The 15,507-nt window shown below is 31.0% G+C and overlaps 1 pseudogene; it reads left to right on the forward strand.

The window, feature by feature from the left end:
- The first annotated feature begins 2,522 nt into the window (after positions 1–2,522).
- On the forward strand, positions 2,523–4,534 carry LOC114757539 (pentatricopeptide repeat-containing protein At1g02060, chloroplastic-like; annotated as a pseudogene).
- The last annotated feature ends 10,973 nt before the right edge of the window (positions 4,535–15,507 follow it).

A 15,507-nucleotide genomic window follows, 5' to 3' on the forward strand; every position in this document is an offset into this window, starting at 1 on the left:
TTGATATTTTCATAATATTACATGGTCTTTTTGATTCCACAACCATTTTTTTAACATGCTTTTCAATGAATTGATACATATTTGTCTATATGACTTCTGGTCATATTATAACATTTGTTCATAATTTTATCATATTGATCATAAGGCTATTACTAATTCTTCTGTTATGATTCAATAGTCAAGCCCTAAGATTATTGCCTTTTTAGTTATCAGTTCCACTGATACAATGTGATCATACTCTTTATCACTCTTATGGATATATTCCTTGCTTTCAATAGCATACCATCATTTTTCTCAAATATTAGTCTTCAGGACTATAACAAAATTTTCAAAACTACGAAATTCTTTTGTATTGTTTAATTTTTTAAACCATCACTCTTTAGAACTTTGATATAGATTATCAAATTATGACAATCTTGTTATGCCATCTGTTACAACTACATGATGGTCTTTTATCAAATAATCATCAAAATGTGATGTGGCTTCTGGCCATCTAATTACAAAATCAAGAGTACAATGGCTATTAGCTATTCATTTATATATTTAACATTTTACTTTCTAAGACAATAATTTACTAATATCGAGGATGATAATCATATAGAATAATATTATAGATGAACATAAACCTCATAGCAAATCAAGAAGTATAAGAATAGTAGGATCATAACAATATAAGAAAAGTAAGAAATAAAAATAAAAATTTTCATATCTCAATACGATAAATAAAATATTCAGCTACCAATGAATCAATAAGATTAATATACAAAACCACCATTTCCTCTAAATAAATTAGAGAAATCTTACCAAACTATTTGGATCAAACTATCTTCATTCAACAAACAAAACTTCAACTTGTATCAACTAGGAGCCATGAATTCTGATGGTAGAGTCTCGTGCTGATAACGTGTTATGAAATTAACTAATAATGAAATTAGATTGGAGAAGAGAAGTAAACAAGAAAATGAGATAATGATATTGTATTCCTTCACTTGCTTCACTTGCCTCACAATACAATGGCATGCCTTATTTATAGGCATAGTCTTACACATAAGTTACATTGGAACTTAAATGATAGATAGTGGACAATAAACCACATGAATATAAGTAGGGAGAGTTATAAGATTAAAGGCTTAATGGAAAGGTAATGGAATAGTAGAAGATTAATGCCTAGTAGAAGTAGTGGGAGTTTGATGATGAAGTTGAGAGGAAGAGGAAGAAGGGGAAATGGACATCAATATGTTATAATATTCATAACATACTTCTATTTATAAAAGATGCAGAATAAAAGAAAATAAAGTTTTAGAAGATATGAAGGGACAGGATATCAATTATAATTTTTTCAAAAGTCAAATATGGAGACGTGACAGAAGCTGGAGAAATTAGCTGTAATTTTTGCCAAAATAAAAATAAAGAGTTGAACTCGTTCATGGCCTGTAGGAGTTCTACTTTTTCATTTTAGAAAACAGATTGTCAGAGTAGAAATTCATCGTAAGGCGAACGGGTTTCAAAGAAGGGTAGTATGTGAGTGCATAATTCACATGGTGTAACATTTGAATAATTATTTTTACTCTTCACAGCATTTGGATAAAACTAAAAATTTTTCCCTATAAATCGCATGAACTAGTGTATTTGATTAGATTTATAATTAGACAATAGTTACATTTAATTTAATATATTTAAATCCTAATTAAGATATTATTCAAATCTAAAATTAATTATTAATTTTTTTATTTGAGGCTCCAATTGAAATCTCATTTAATTATAATACTCCCCATTTAATTCAATATAATTAAATATCAATCAAGATATTATTCAAATTTATTTATTGAAAATGTTCAAATTGTACATTGTCTTACTCAACCTATTTTTAACGAATAGGATATTAGTTGATAGTTGATAGTTGATTATTAATTAGTTGATTTAAATTTTAATCAAGATATTATTCAAATCTTATTAATTGAATGTGTTCAAATTACACATTATCATACCTGATCTATTTTTAAACGAATTGGGTATTATAAAATTTTAAGAACATAGTTGATGATAGTTTATTGATTGATGTATTCAAACTGCATATTGTCATGCTCGACTCATTTTTAACGAATCAGGTATTACAAGATTTTAAGAATATAATTGATTGATTGATAGTTGATAATTGATTGATTAATTTAAATCTCAATTAAAATATTATTCAAATCTTATTAATTGAATATATTCAAATTGTAAAGGTTATAGTTGACCCATTCGTATATTATAAGATTCCAAGAATATAGTTGATAATGATAGTTGATTAAACGGATTGGGTATTATAAGATTTAAAAAATATAGTTGATATAGTTGATTGATTAGTTGATAATTGATTGATTGCCTTCTTCGTCTCGCAGGCACACTACTGAGAATTTTATTTTATTTTATTTTATTTTCCCTTTCCTCCATTTTGTATGCCTAGTGTAGTGGGTTCTCATAATCCCCTTTGAAATTGAGGCAATGTTGCTCGAATCAAAGCGAAACTACTAGCGAGGATGACGGAAATAGGCAAAGATGATAAACCCAAATCATCCACCAAATCGAAAACAGCCAAAGCCATGGCTAGGCTTATCAATAGCAAACCTTTGTCAAATGAACTGGCATCCTCTTTATCTTCACTTTCTCCCGCTCTGTCGAAAACCACGGTGCTTCAAACTCTTCGCCTCCTCACAAATTCATCCAAAGCCTTTCAATTCTTCAAGTGGGTACACGATATGGGTTTCCCTCACAATGACCAATCATACTTCTTAATGCTTGTAATTTTGGGCTGTGGCAAAAACTTTAATGTAGCTCGGAATTTTTTGTTTTCACTTGAGCTAAGATCCAATGGTTCTGTAAAGCTTAATGATCGATTATTTAATAGCTCAATTAGGAGTTATGGTCAAGCTGGGTTGTTTGAAGAGTCAATGCAGCTTTTTCAGACTATGAAGACGATGGCCGTTTCACCCTCTGTGATCACATTCAACAGTCTTTTGTCTATAGGTCGGACAAATATTACAAACGATATTTATGATGAAATGCTCAGAACGTATGGAGTAGCACCGGACACATGCACATATAATATTTTGATCAGAGGGTTTTGTAAGAATTCCATGGTTGATGGAGGGTTTCGATTTTTCAATGAAATGTCACGTTTCAATTGTGATGCTGATATTATTACATATAATACACTTCTTGATGGCTTGTGTAAAGCAGGAAAGGTCAAAATAGCACATGATTTAGCGAAGGGTATGAGTAAGAAAAGTAAGAATTTGAATCCTAATGTTGTGACTTGTACAACTTTAATCGGAGGGCATTGTATGCAACAAAAATTAGATGAGGCCTTGTCAAGCGCTCAAGCTAAATAAAATTACTTACAATACTCTAATAAAAGGACTTTGTGAAGCCCAGAACCTAGATAAGATAAAAGATATTTTGGAACAAACCATGGGGGATAGGGAATTCAGTCCAGACACATGTACCTTCAACACATTAATTCATGCACATTGCAGTGCAGGAAACTTAGACGAGGCAGTAAAGGTGTTTTAAGAGGATGAAAAACTTGCAGGTCGGTGCAGACTCAACCACATACAGTTTTCTGTTGCTTAGCCTGTGTCAAAGAGAGGACTACGTTATGGCAGAAAAGCTATCTGATGAGTTGTATGAGAAGGAAATTTTGTTGAGTAATTTTGGCTCTAAGCCTCTTGCTGCTGCTGATAACCCTATGTTTCAGTATCTTTGTAAACATGGGAAGACTAAGAAGGCATAGAGGGTGTTTAGACAGCTAATGAAAAGGGGAACACAAGAGCCCCCCTCCTGCAAGACAATGATTATGGGGCACTGTAAGGAAGGATGTTATGAAGACGCATATGAGCTTTTGAAGTGGATATTGAGACAAAATTTTCTTCCAGATGTTGAGATATATGATTCTTTGATTGATGGTTTTCTTCAGAAGGAGAAACCTCTTCTTGCAAAAGAGGCATTGGAGAAAATGATAAGGAGTTCCTATCTTCCCAAAACATTGACTTGGCACTCTATACTGGCAAAGCTTTTGGAAAAAGGTTGTATCCACGAATCTGCCAGTTTTATGGTCATGATGCTAGATAAAAATATTAGACAAAATATAAAATTTTCAGCCATGAGCTTACAGCTACTTTTTGGCCGTGGACTAAAGGACAGAGCATTCGAGGTTTTAGAGTTGCTTTATAAGCATGGATAGTGTGTTAAAATAGATGAACTAGTTCAATTTCTTATACACAGAGGGAAGCTATCAGAGGCACGCAAAGTGTTGGCATTTTGTATTGAAAATCATCAAAATGTTGATCTTGATTTGTACAATGCTGTTATTTTGGGTGTTTGTAAAAGGAGCAAGGTTTCAGAATCTTTTGGTTCATGCTATTTATTGGTGGGGAAAGGCTTACATCTGGAATTGACATGTCTAGATGAACTAGTATCTGCTCTAGGGGCTGAAGGAAGATCAGATAAAGCTGCATTTATCTCTAAGAGGATGCAAAGGCAAGAATTTTAGGCGGATCTGCACAAAAATAGGAGCTCATTCTCACTGCTTCACAAATATGATGCAATAGCAGCAGCCCATTAATCGTTCTGTGCTTCAGACTTTTTCAAGATGAAAATTCATCGCCGCCTGAATGGGGCATGATATGTATCAGTAAGTTACCCTTCATTTATCATTTGGATTGAAAATTGTCATAAGAGTGACTGGTTTCCTATTCATGCTATTCCAATGTTGTTAAAAGTAGTAGGGTACGAGGCTGCTGATCATGATCCTTTTGTTTGTTTTGGGAAGAGAGGCTAGATCTCTTGATTGTATTTCCCAAAGCATTGCATGTAAGCACTGCAAGTAAAGGCTCTTCAGTCCCAACAGAGGACGACTTATAATGCCTTTTGAAGTTAATATGCATTGGTCCCTTCTCACTCTTCAATGACCATTATCTGTTGTAATCTATCTGTTCACAGTGCAGGTGACCCTGAATCCTCGTTGGATGCTTAGATCAAGCAGCATTGACAAGCCTGAATGATGTACCACGAAACCTTCCTGTTTTTACCATGATCATCATTCAGAAGATGTATAATATAAAAGTTTTTTGAATTAAAAAAACCCTGGCTTTGCATTTCTAATTTCCCTCTTTTATTTCATTAGTATAATGCCTTGCATTGAAGTTTAAGTCAGTTTATACTTGCAAAAGATTGATTTGAAGCGTGTCTGATGTGACTCTGGTTCCATACCGAATCAATATTGAACAATGTGCTCGCTCTACTGGCGAGGGCCTGGAAAAACTTTCAAGAAGTCTTACGTCTGAAACTTTGTATCATCATTGCTCAAGAAAGACTAGCTTGCTTACTTTGTCCGTGTGCAAAGAAGGCCACTTGAAGTGCAGGTGAAAAAAGTTGAGTTGATGGTCTTTAACTCTGAAAGGATGTAAAAGGAAACCAAGAAGAGCACTTAAAGAAATTATAGAATGAGATGTTATGATGAATGAGATATTAAAGTTTAGCAGTGTTGTGCTATCCATCTAGTTGACTTAAAGAGATAAAGCTGCTTGTTGTCCTTGCTAAATGTTATTGAATTATTTGAAAGTAGTTAAAAGAATGAAGGTATTCGAACTTCAGAGGTAGAAATGAGTAAGCTGAACATTTTTGTTTTGTTTTTGCCAGTTGAGCTTGAAAGGTCATTTAGGCCTAGTTAATGTTTTTATTCCAATGACGTTAACCAGAATGGCTTAAATTAATTCACAGAATAAATCAGTCTCGCCTGCATCAATCAGAGAACTATCCGCAAAACATATTCTTTGGATTATAAAGCTAGCTTTTTAGTTTTATATATTACAGAATGAGGGAAAAGAAACAGGAAGAAACGAATGGGACTAGGATCATTCGTAAGAATAAGGGGTTAAGTAATACTCTTCTGATTCTTAATATAAAACCTGTTTAGTTAATTTGATTATATTAAAAAAGTTAAGTAATTTAGATAAGTATAAGAAATATTTAAAGCATTATAATCATCTTTATTAATAGGGAACATGACAAGTAAAGAAGACTGAAATTAGGATATCCCAATTTGGAAAGTTAAGGGCTGGAAATGATGGAGAAGGAAGTTATTTCCAAATTAAAATTTTAAAATTCAGTAAAAATAACAAAAATACCCTTTGTCTTCTTTTTTTTCCTTCTTTTTTTAAAGGCTCAATCCCTTGCTGGCACCATCCACCGGTGTTGTAACATCCTTTTTTTTTTTTTTCAAATTTAGAGATTAAGTCTAATTTAAAATATAAGAACGATATACATTATAGTTTCTAAGTTTTATATGTTGTAAAATTAATTTTTACCCCTTAGTATGTAAAAAAATAAATATCAAATAAATATTATTGAAGCAAATACTTATATATATAGACTTGGACGTTATTTTATGAAAAATAAGTAAATATTATATTAGGGTAATAATTAGAAGATTGTTAAGATTTTCAAAAGAATTAGATAAATTTAGTAGATACTATCTGCACAAATGGAGAATTTTAAAATCAATACACTCAAAATTTTATAAATTATATATATAACAAATAAATATAATTGTCTCTGTTTATACACACACATCCATTTTCAATTAACCTAATGAAGAGAACCTAAAGATAGATCTACCGTGCTATAACTCTTTCCTCCCCTTGCAACTGCCTCCTCCTCCTCTTTCTTTTGCTTTCCTTCATATTCTTTTTTCTTTGATCAATTCAAGGTTTTTTTCCTTTCGATCATAGAAGTGTGCGTATCTACCAAATACATTATTTTTCCTTTCTCAATTATATATATATCGTTCATATCTTCTTCTTTCTTTGTCAGCATTTTGGTTGCCTTTCAACAATAAATATACACATATACCAACCCTCTTCCATCTTATTTCACACCATCATTCCTTCTCTCTTTCCATCCGTTCTTTTTCCTCATGTTTTTCTTCTTTCCTTTGGTCTTGAAACAATCAGAAACCCACAAGAATGTCATTCACTCATTAATATGCATACTTTTCTCATGCTCCGATGTCGATCTTCCTGAGGTAATTTATATATTCAATTGATATTCTTTTAATAGGAAACAATTTAATTTGAAATAGCTAATATAGATATTTACACACACACGTGGGTGCGTGTAATGTTGACGTTATAATGAAATTTTAATCTTTCAAAATAATTTTGAAGTTTCAAAGTAACTTTAGAATTGTTTGAAAAAAAACGGGTAGTAATATTCATAGAATTTTAATTACAAAAAATTAATGATTTTTATCTTGGGTCCTCTAGAGTAGCAGTGAAACAATAGAATAATTGAGTTACTTTAGAATAGCCTTAAGATGATTCTAGTCAGTGTTGAGTTATAAATTAATTTTTTTTTTGTATATGTGTTATTCTTGTAGACTCTTATTGAGAGATTTTATTGTGAAATTGCTATTTGACTGCTTGGGAACTTGAGAAGACCAAGTAATTTAGGTTTTTCCATGTGTGTGCAAGGCTTGTGTGTGTGTCATGATCAAATGTATATTGATTTATATATATATATATATATATACTCTATTTGCTTAAATGCAGGTAAATTGTTGAGACTATAAAAAGATAAAGGGATACGATTGTATCACTATATGTGTTATTTGGATTCTCTTGTTAAGCATGTTTATGTTAGGATTGTAGTTGTTAAAATTTATGGTAATTTATTTCTTTCAAGCATGCTTGCATGTACTGGAATTGTTGCTTATGCATGACATGCATTAGTGGTTGAGCTGAGGAGTTTATGATATTTATCGATATGATATATAGTAACCATATGGTCTGCCTCCACTATGCGCACAATGGTTGGCCTTTTTAGGGGCTTGTTCCTTAATACTTACTTGGCCAGGTTTGTAGAGGGGAATGTGGGACAGTGACACCTCATGGTTTAGTTCTTGAAGGAGGGGGACCATAGTCTGGGTTTGGGCTCTGTACTTTTGGCCGGGTACATCTTGAATACTAGAGTAGCTTTGGTTGGTTCAGTGTGTGGGCCGGCCTACAAATAAGCTTATGGCTCCAGTTAGCAGAATAAGGTTAGATGGAGCAATAAGGGAGGGAGCATCTATTGCATGTTAGACATGATATGCATATGCTCATTATGAACTTTAGTGATATTATTTGTTGTTGATTATTTAAATTATTTTTGTAATTGTACATAAGTGAGTTAATGATTACTTGTGTCTGATGGTTTGTATGTACATGGTTAAACTCAGGGTTACTGAGACGTTAGTGTTTATCCCATTTATTTAATATTTTTCGGGTGAACAGTCTCATAAGGATCAAGAGAACGTACTAAATGGTGAGCCTTAAAAGCTCTAATGTACTCATTCAGTATGTTATGTTATATTATATTTAATTGCCATGCTATTAGGGACTGATTCTAAAAAAAAAACGAAAAAGTAGGTTTTCATTAATTTTTTTATTTAAGGCTACTTTTTATATTAGTACTTGTAGTTATAATTTGTGTTGAAGTGAGACCCCTAAGGCAAAGAGTATTGATGCTATGGGGGGATGTACGGACCGGCTAAAATCAAGTAACGAATGGATTGTTGATCTAGGTAGGACTTTAAGAGAACCTGTCTCTTACAACCCTAGCCATGAAGACACCACAAGGTTGATCAATCCCTTGATACTGTCGAGTATTCTCACGAGAATACAAGGATGCAAGCAAAGCTCACACTGAGAGAAATAAACTCAATTCTCATTTATCTAAATCTTAATTCAATCACAAAAAATATAACCTATATATAAGCAACAATAGAACACTCTAGAATCAGCATCCTAAGACATAAATGCTAGGGATGATGCCTCATTAATGATTATTTGACAATGGGAGACATCATTTATTATATAGAAATAAAAGGAAATAACTTAAATTTCAAGAATAAGTCTGCTATTTGAAAATAGGAAACTAATTAAAACAAATAGAATTCTAATTAATGTCAATAATATCACTCTTGATGCTTCTTGAATTTTCTTGGACCTTCATTGCTATTCACGTCCAAAAGCATAAATGGGCCTTTTAGACATCTATTTGGGCTTGAATGTGGTTGAATCACGTTCTGAAATCCCCACGGTCCATAGCACAATACATTTAGGCCTCAATTTAAGAGATTATAGCTCCAATAGACTCCTCCATGCATATATAATTGTGTTGGGCCTTTAACAACTTGAAAATTGGCTTCAAATGCTCCTTTTGATCTCTTAGAATGTCCTCTTATCTTTCTCAAAGTCCAAATGTTCATACTCCGATGACTTATATATCATGGTGGTTTTCGGGACAGCCTTCCATATGTCACGTTAAGCTCTGTATGTATCTATGTCATTGTCCAAGCAATGATCCATATCATCCTCCATGTAAGCATTTTGAAGCTATAAATCCTTTGAACACTTTGGAGGGCTGGTTGGGCCTCTAACTGGATGATCATTTCTTGGGTTTCAAGACCTCCATATTGAACACTTCTTGGTATGTTATCAATTGAGATCCTGTATAGTTTGGAACGAAGTCTCTGAGCATTTGTGTGATTTGAATGATTAAAAGATAAGTTTATTGGTTAGTCAAATGAGGTGTTATAGGTGTGGTGGCTGCTAATGGAATTTTTTTTTTTGGACAACATGAGAAATTATTTAAAGAAAATAGTAGGGGTAGGATTTGATCCTACTAACCTTTGGTTATTTGGGCCAACAAAAAGAAAATGACTATTGAACCATTAATAATTTGTGAACTTTATAATACAAAAAAAGAATATAAGTTGACTTTTTTACTTTAGTTCTAGCTCATGACAACAATTTATCTAAGAATTACAAGTCTTAATTGAAAAATGACAAGTCTAAATTTGATATTAACAGCGCTACTTTTCTTGATACATAACAGGAAATAATATGTACATCATTTAAAAATGACAAAAATTTATTTAGAAATAACATGTATTGATTAGGAAATTTCCTGGAGCTTGCCCTGAAAAAATCTTAGGAAGGATTTCTACATATACTTTTATAATTTCTTCAAGCGCCTTTGTGTGTTGTATAATACTACTCAGACTTGACACTTTTGTATAATATGACTGCTATCAAGCTTTAAGATTCTTTAGATGATTCTGAGGATTTTGCAATGTGCCTTCAATAATACTTATTGAGTTTTGGGTTAATATAATATTTTGATTCCTTAAATTTACTCTCATTTTAATTTTGGTCCATCAAATTTCATATCATAAGCTTTGGTCATTTAAGAGATAAAATGGTCTAGATTTTTATTGAATTATAAAGACTAATATTTTAAATAAAAAGAAACTTGAAAAACCAAAAAATCTGTGGTTTAAAATTTGGGGACTGAAATTAAAATGAAGACAAATTTAAAATGGTCAAAAATTGTATTAACCCTAGAATTTTTTTTATGAGCTTTGGAAACATAGCCTCTTGGTCACACTTTTTTAAAGGAAATTTGTTCACATATTCTTATATATGCAAGGTGTTTTTCTTTTTTCTTTTTAAAATACACACTCTAAAAAAATGGTTCAGTTTTTTCATGAAAAAATGGTTACCAGATAATCATTCGTATGCAGGGAAAATAGTATAATAATGATTTTTAATATTGGGAATAAATAAATTAGAATAATTTAATTATTGATAATTTTCAATTCTATTGTCGAATGAATAAAAGCTTTTAATTATCAAAAGTAATATTCATGTATTTGAAATTAATTAAATATTTTTTAATTCCTAACAAAAATTTTAAGTATAATCTTACAAAAATTTCAATCGCTTTATACGTTCTTTCTTTTCCATGCACCATATGAATAATAATTAAATGTTTTGATAATATGTGACCAGTCCAAACCATATAATTCCAAGAGACTCGAGGGGAGTATATTAATATACCCAACCCTTTTTTGACCAGATATACCCAACCTAATTCATGCATTACTTGGAAAATATGCATAAAAAAATTTAACTAAGCGAAGGTAAGGTGAAAATCTTACAAGGCCAAGTGGAAACAAGACTTAAAGTGAATTTACTGTCGCCTAGGTATCTTCTTGACACATTCAGTAATTTAAAATATTTTATAGTATATTTAATATTTTAAAATATTTTTTTAAATATATCCAACACTTTGAATTATTTTTTGGTGCATCTAGCATTCTAGAATATATATTTTTTTATGCGATCAGTAATCTAAAATATTTTTTAATGCATCTAATAGTAAGTAAAAAAACTTCAAAATAATAAATACATCACAAAATATTTCAAATGTTAGATGTATAAAAAAAATTATTTTTGGGGTGATGATTCACCTCAGCCCTTGCAACAATTTCTAAATTTTTTTTTGGCCAACATGTGGATACGAGTTGTACATTTTAAGAGTGTGTTTGGATTAACGGCAAGAGAAATAAGTTTTTTCAACCTGACTTTTATAAAAGTCAGATTGTATAATATGATTTATGTTTAGATTAGATTTTGTAAAAAAATCCGTTTGAGAGACTAAAGACGACTAATAGAAAAGTTAGTTTATATGTAAAATGAATAAAAGATATGAATTTCATTAAGTAATATTACCTTCAGTCTTTAATATAAGAGCTAGTTTAACATTAACTTTGATTATAAATATAAAACAACACTTATTTATTATAAATAACTAATTTAACTAACTTAATTTTTTTAACTTAATTAATTAACTCATATATTAAGAATCGAATGGAGTACATATTTAATGTTAAATGTATGTAATGTGATAATTGTAAAAAAAAAATGAAAATAAAATCATTAAAAATAAAGAAATTAATTATTATTAAGAAGAAATTGAAAAATACTACTTCTGGTCCTTAATATAAGATCTGATTTGACTTTTATTTTGATCCTAAATATAAGACTCAAATCCAATTTGTCTCTCATATTTATGTATTTTTTTTAAGAAAGTCCTTTTAATAACAACATTATTTAATTTCAATACTTGTAGATGTGAGAATTGGGAGTACTATTGAATCCGGAATTTTGGCTAAAAATGAAGGAGAAGAGAAATTGAAGTGGAACTTTTGGGACTGATTGAAAATTTGAAGTTAGAAAGGGATCAAGTTCAACTAAATAAGGTCATAGAATTTTGATATTGGGATTTACTAATATGAATACTATATGTGTGTTGAGGTTTGAAAAACAAATTAAATGTTGAATTAAAATTTAGGTTTGAGATTTTGGATGATGTTGGCCGAAGGAGTAAGGAAAGTAGAGGAGTTTATTTAAATTTATTGTTGAAATGTGTTTGAGGATTCAAAGATGATAGATAGATTAATAGTGATGGAGCTGGAAAAATGATGAACTTGGATTTAAATATACTTTGGGTCATGTTGGATTTTGAGTGCTAAACTTGTATTCATAGAGTAGATATTGGATTAGAAAATTATTGATTAATGTTTTCAATGTTGGGAACTAGATGAGAAGGTTTAAGTATTAAGGATAAGATTGATTGAGTTTTAAAATTTATTTAGAAAGGTCGTTTGAGGAATTATTTTGGAGGGAAGATTAACTCATTTAATGTTATAGGTAGCTTATTGATTAAAATACTTAAAATGGAAACAAATGGAATAGGTGTTGCGGAAATGTTTAAGGAAAAAAAAGAAGGTGAATTGTTTTAATCCGTTTTGGAAAATTTCTAGATTTAACTAAAAGGTTGTGAGAGAATGGTGAAAATGAAAGTGATGTAGGATATGTGAGATTGATTGAAATTCAAGTATGGAGTTTTAAAATATTAGTTAGGAATATACATGTGTGTATATGTATATATATTATTTATCTTTCATGACGACCAACCACTTAATAGTGGAACTGAAATTGGAATTGGGGACACGACGTTACCCTTAAATGCAATAACTAAAGATAATATATTTGACCAAAATGACCAGTTACTAAGTAAAGTAACTGTATGGGTTTAGATAAGAAATAGAGCCTTCCAAAGAAAATAGTTTGAATAAGAAAAATTGTTTAGGATGATCGACTACTATGTAAGGGTAGAGATTAAAGAAGATTTGGAATTTAAAGAGTTATTTAATTTATGAGATACAGTTGGATCAAGTATTGATCTACCCCTATCAATATGATAGGTTTTTATATTTGTTCAAGCCCACCAAGAAGCAGAAAGAAAAGAGAACGGTAAGGTTTGATTCGGAGAGAGGCAGACCAGGTAGTAGATCTTTCCTACCTTACACTTATGTATGATTGCTGCATGTCTGTTTGTGCCATATTGCTTTTCTAAAGCAAGAGAACATGTAAATCCTTAATTCATTGCATGGATTATTTAGCTGTGATCACGTGTAGCTGATAGACATAGGACAGTACTGCCAATTATTTGCGTATTATTTATTTAGCTTATCTATCCGTCATTGTGCATAAATGCTTAATTGCATTAGCTTGCAAGGTTATGTTCTACTTTGGCTTGTTTTGCATGCTTTATGCAATCTACATTTGTGTTTGCTAGAAATTACTATTACGGAGATTCTTCAGAATCTCACCCTCCCTTCCATGATATACAGTAAAGACAAGCAGCTTTAAGGGAAAGGAAGTTGTATAAGAAGAAGGTGGGTTGGTTGAAGAGCAAAGATAGCTGTTATATTCTGTAAATATGTAGCAAATTATCTTGATAAGTTAATATTTACGTTATTATATATGTTATATGGGCAAGTAACTTTACTTGCTTTGTGGAAATATTATTTTGTATCCTCTATAAGGAGGAGAGCACTACCGAGTGTAAGTATATGCTATCAACCAAAATGGTTGCTATATTTTTAATATAATATTATGAGATTGCACAGTATCAAATCATTTTAGGAGATAATAAATAAAGTTGAAAGCATGGTTGATTGTGGATCACTCTTCAATTATTCTAAAAGTTTGAAATGTTTGATCGACGGATTCTAATATTGAAGGGGGAAAATTTTTTTTTCTTGTCTTTTTTCAGGTCGGAAACCTAGTTTTAGTGATTCATAGACATTAAAATCATCCTATTAGTATATAAAAAGTTATGCGTTACATTTATGGTATCAGAGCATGAGGTTCTGACTTTAGGTAGAACACTCTGCTCATGTTCATGTTATATGTTAGACTTGTTATAATCCTTAGAGAAGAACTAAGGAGTATTAAGATTTGAAGTTCAAGTCCTTAATGAATCAAGGGTTTAGAGTAAACTTATGAAGCACAGGTTCAGGCTAAGCCCATATTTAATGAGATAGGAATTTTATAAATATGATCTAAATAAAATATTAATCTGAAGTGTGTTTGAGGTATATTCGAGATAAGTTTGAGGTATACTTGAGGTTTGTACTTTAGATGACTTTAATCTTGTTGAGTTTGATGATGCTCATTGATATTTCTTGTTTTAAATTCAATTGATGATGAACTAGATGTTTGGTATTATAATTTGAGAAGTGCCATGAGAAAAGAGAATATACAATAGTTGTAAGCTAGCTTAGGTTCTTGAACAAATAAGAGAAAGGACTATGAGACAATAAACCGAAAGGGATAAAGACTCGAGAAACTCATTGTGAATAGAGAACCTCTTGGATATGTTGTCAAAAACAAATATCTGAACCCAAGATATAGTCCAGATCTGTGAATCTAGTATACATGATTATGAGAATTGGGTAAGAAAGTTAGAGGATTTTTAATAAGTTAGAACAATAGAGCTAATGATAAACTTGATGCCTAACTGTAAGGGCTATTCAAGGAAAAATGTTTAAATGGTTATGGCCAATGAAATTATATAACATAGTGTTATTTTAATGATTGATGGCTTGTTAATGGCAGGTTAGTAAAAAAGTAGTTGAGATTGATTTGAAACTTATTGTTTGAGATTTGTCGAGGTTCTAAAAGGTGGATAAGAAAATTTTACTAGCCATCGAATGATCAATGATGCAAAGGTGTTGAAATTGAGAAGCTAAGCTTAAGAAAATGTCATTACTATTATGCTTTCTCATATGCTAAATCATATGAACGATTATTAATGTCTATGATATTTAAATTCTTCGAACAAAATGTCTTAAATTATTTAACCACATCTAAGACATACCTTAAGGCTCTTATGTATAGGTTTGAAGCTTGAATATAATAGAATGTGATTAAAATTATTAGCTGCTTGCTTTGTGAATATCGGCATGCTAAATTTGCTATTCTTAGGAACTATTGTTTTGAATAGTGGAAGGATACTACAAGTAGACAAACATGGGTATATGAGAAAGAAGAAAGATTCCCTGTGGACCTCATGCAATAGGTTTTGAACTATCTTAATGATGAATAGTGAATGAAAGAAGAGATTAATAGGATCACAAGTAAGACAAGAAAGAGAATGAAAAAAAAGAAGAAGAAATAGACGAAAGGAAAGTAGAGCAGCAACAATGGCTTATGGTTTTCAACCATAACTAGTTCAACATCCAATCTCCTTTGCCAATACAAGTGGAGTTAGTAAGAAAACAAGATA

Source organism: Neltuma alba, unplaced genomic scaffold (assembly GCF_004799145.2).
Source record: "Neltuma alba isolate B1F8T4 unplaced genomic scaffold, ASM479914v2 tig00010609_pilon, whole genome shotgun sequence".
NCBI lineage: Eukaryota > Viridiplantae > Streptophyta > Magnoliopsida > Fabales > Fabaceae > Neltuma > Neltuma alba.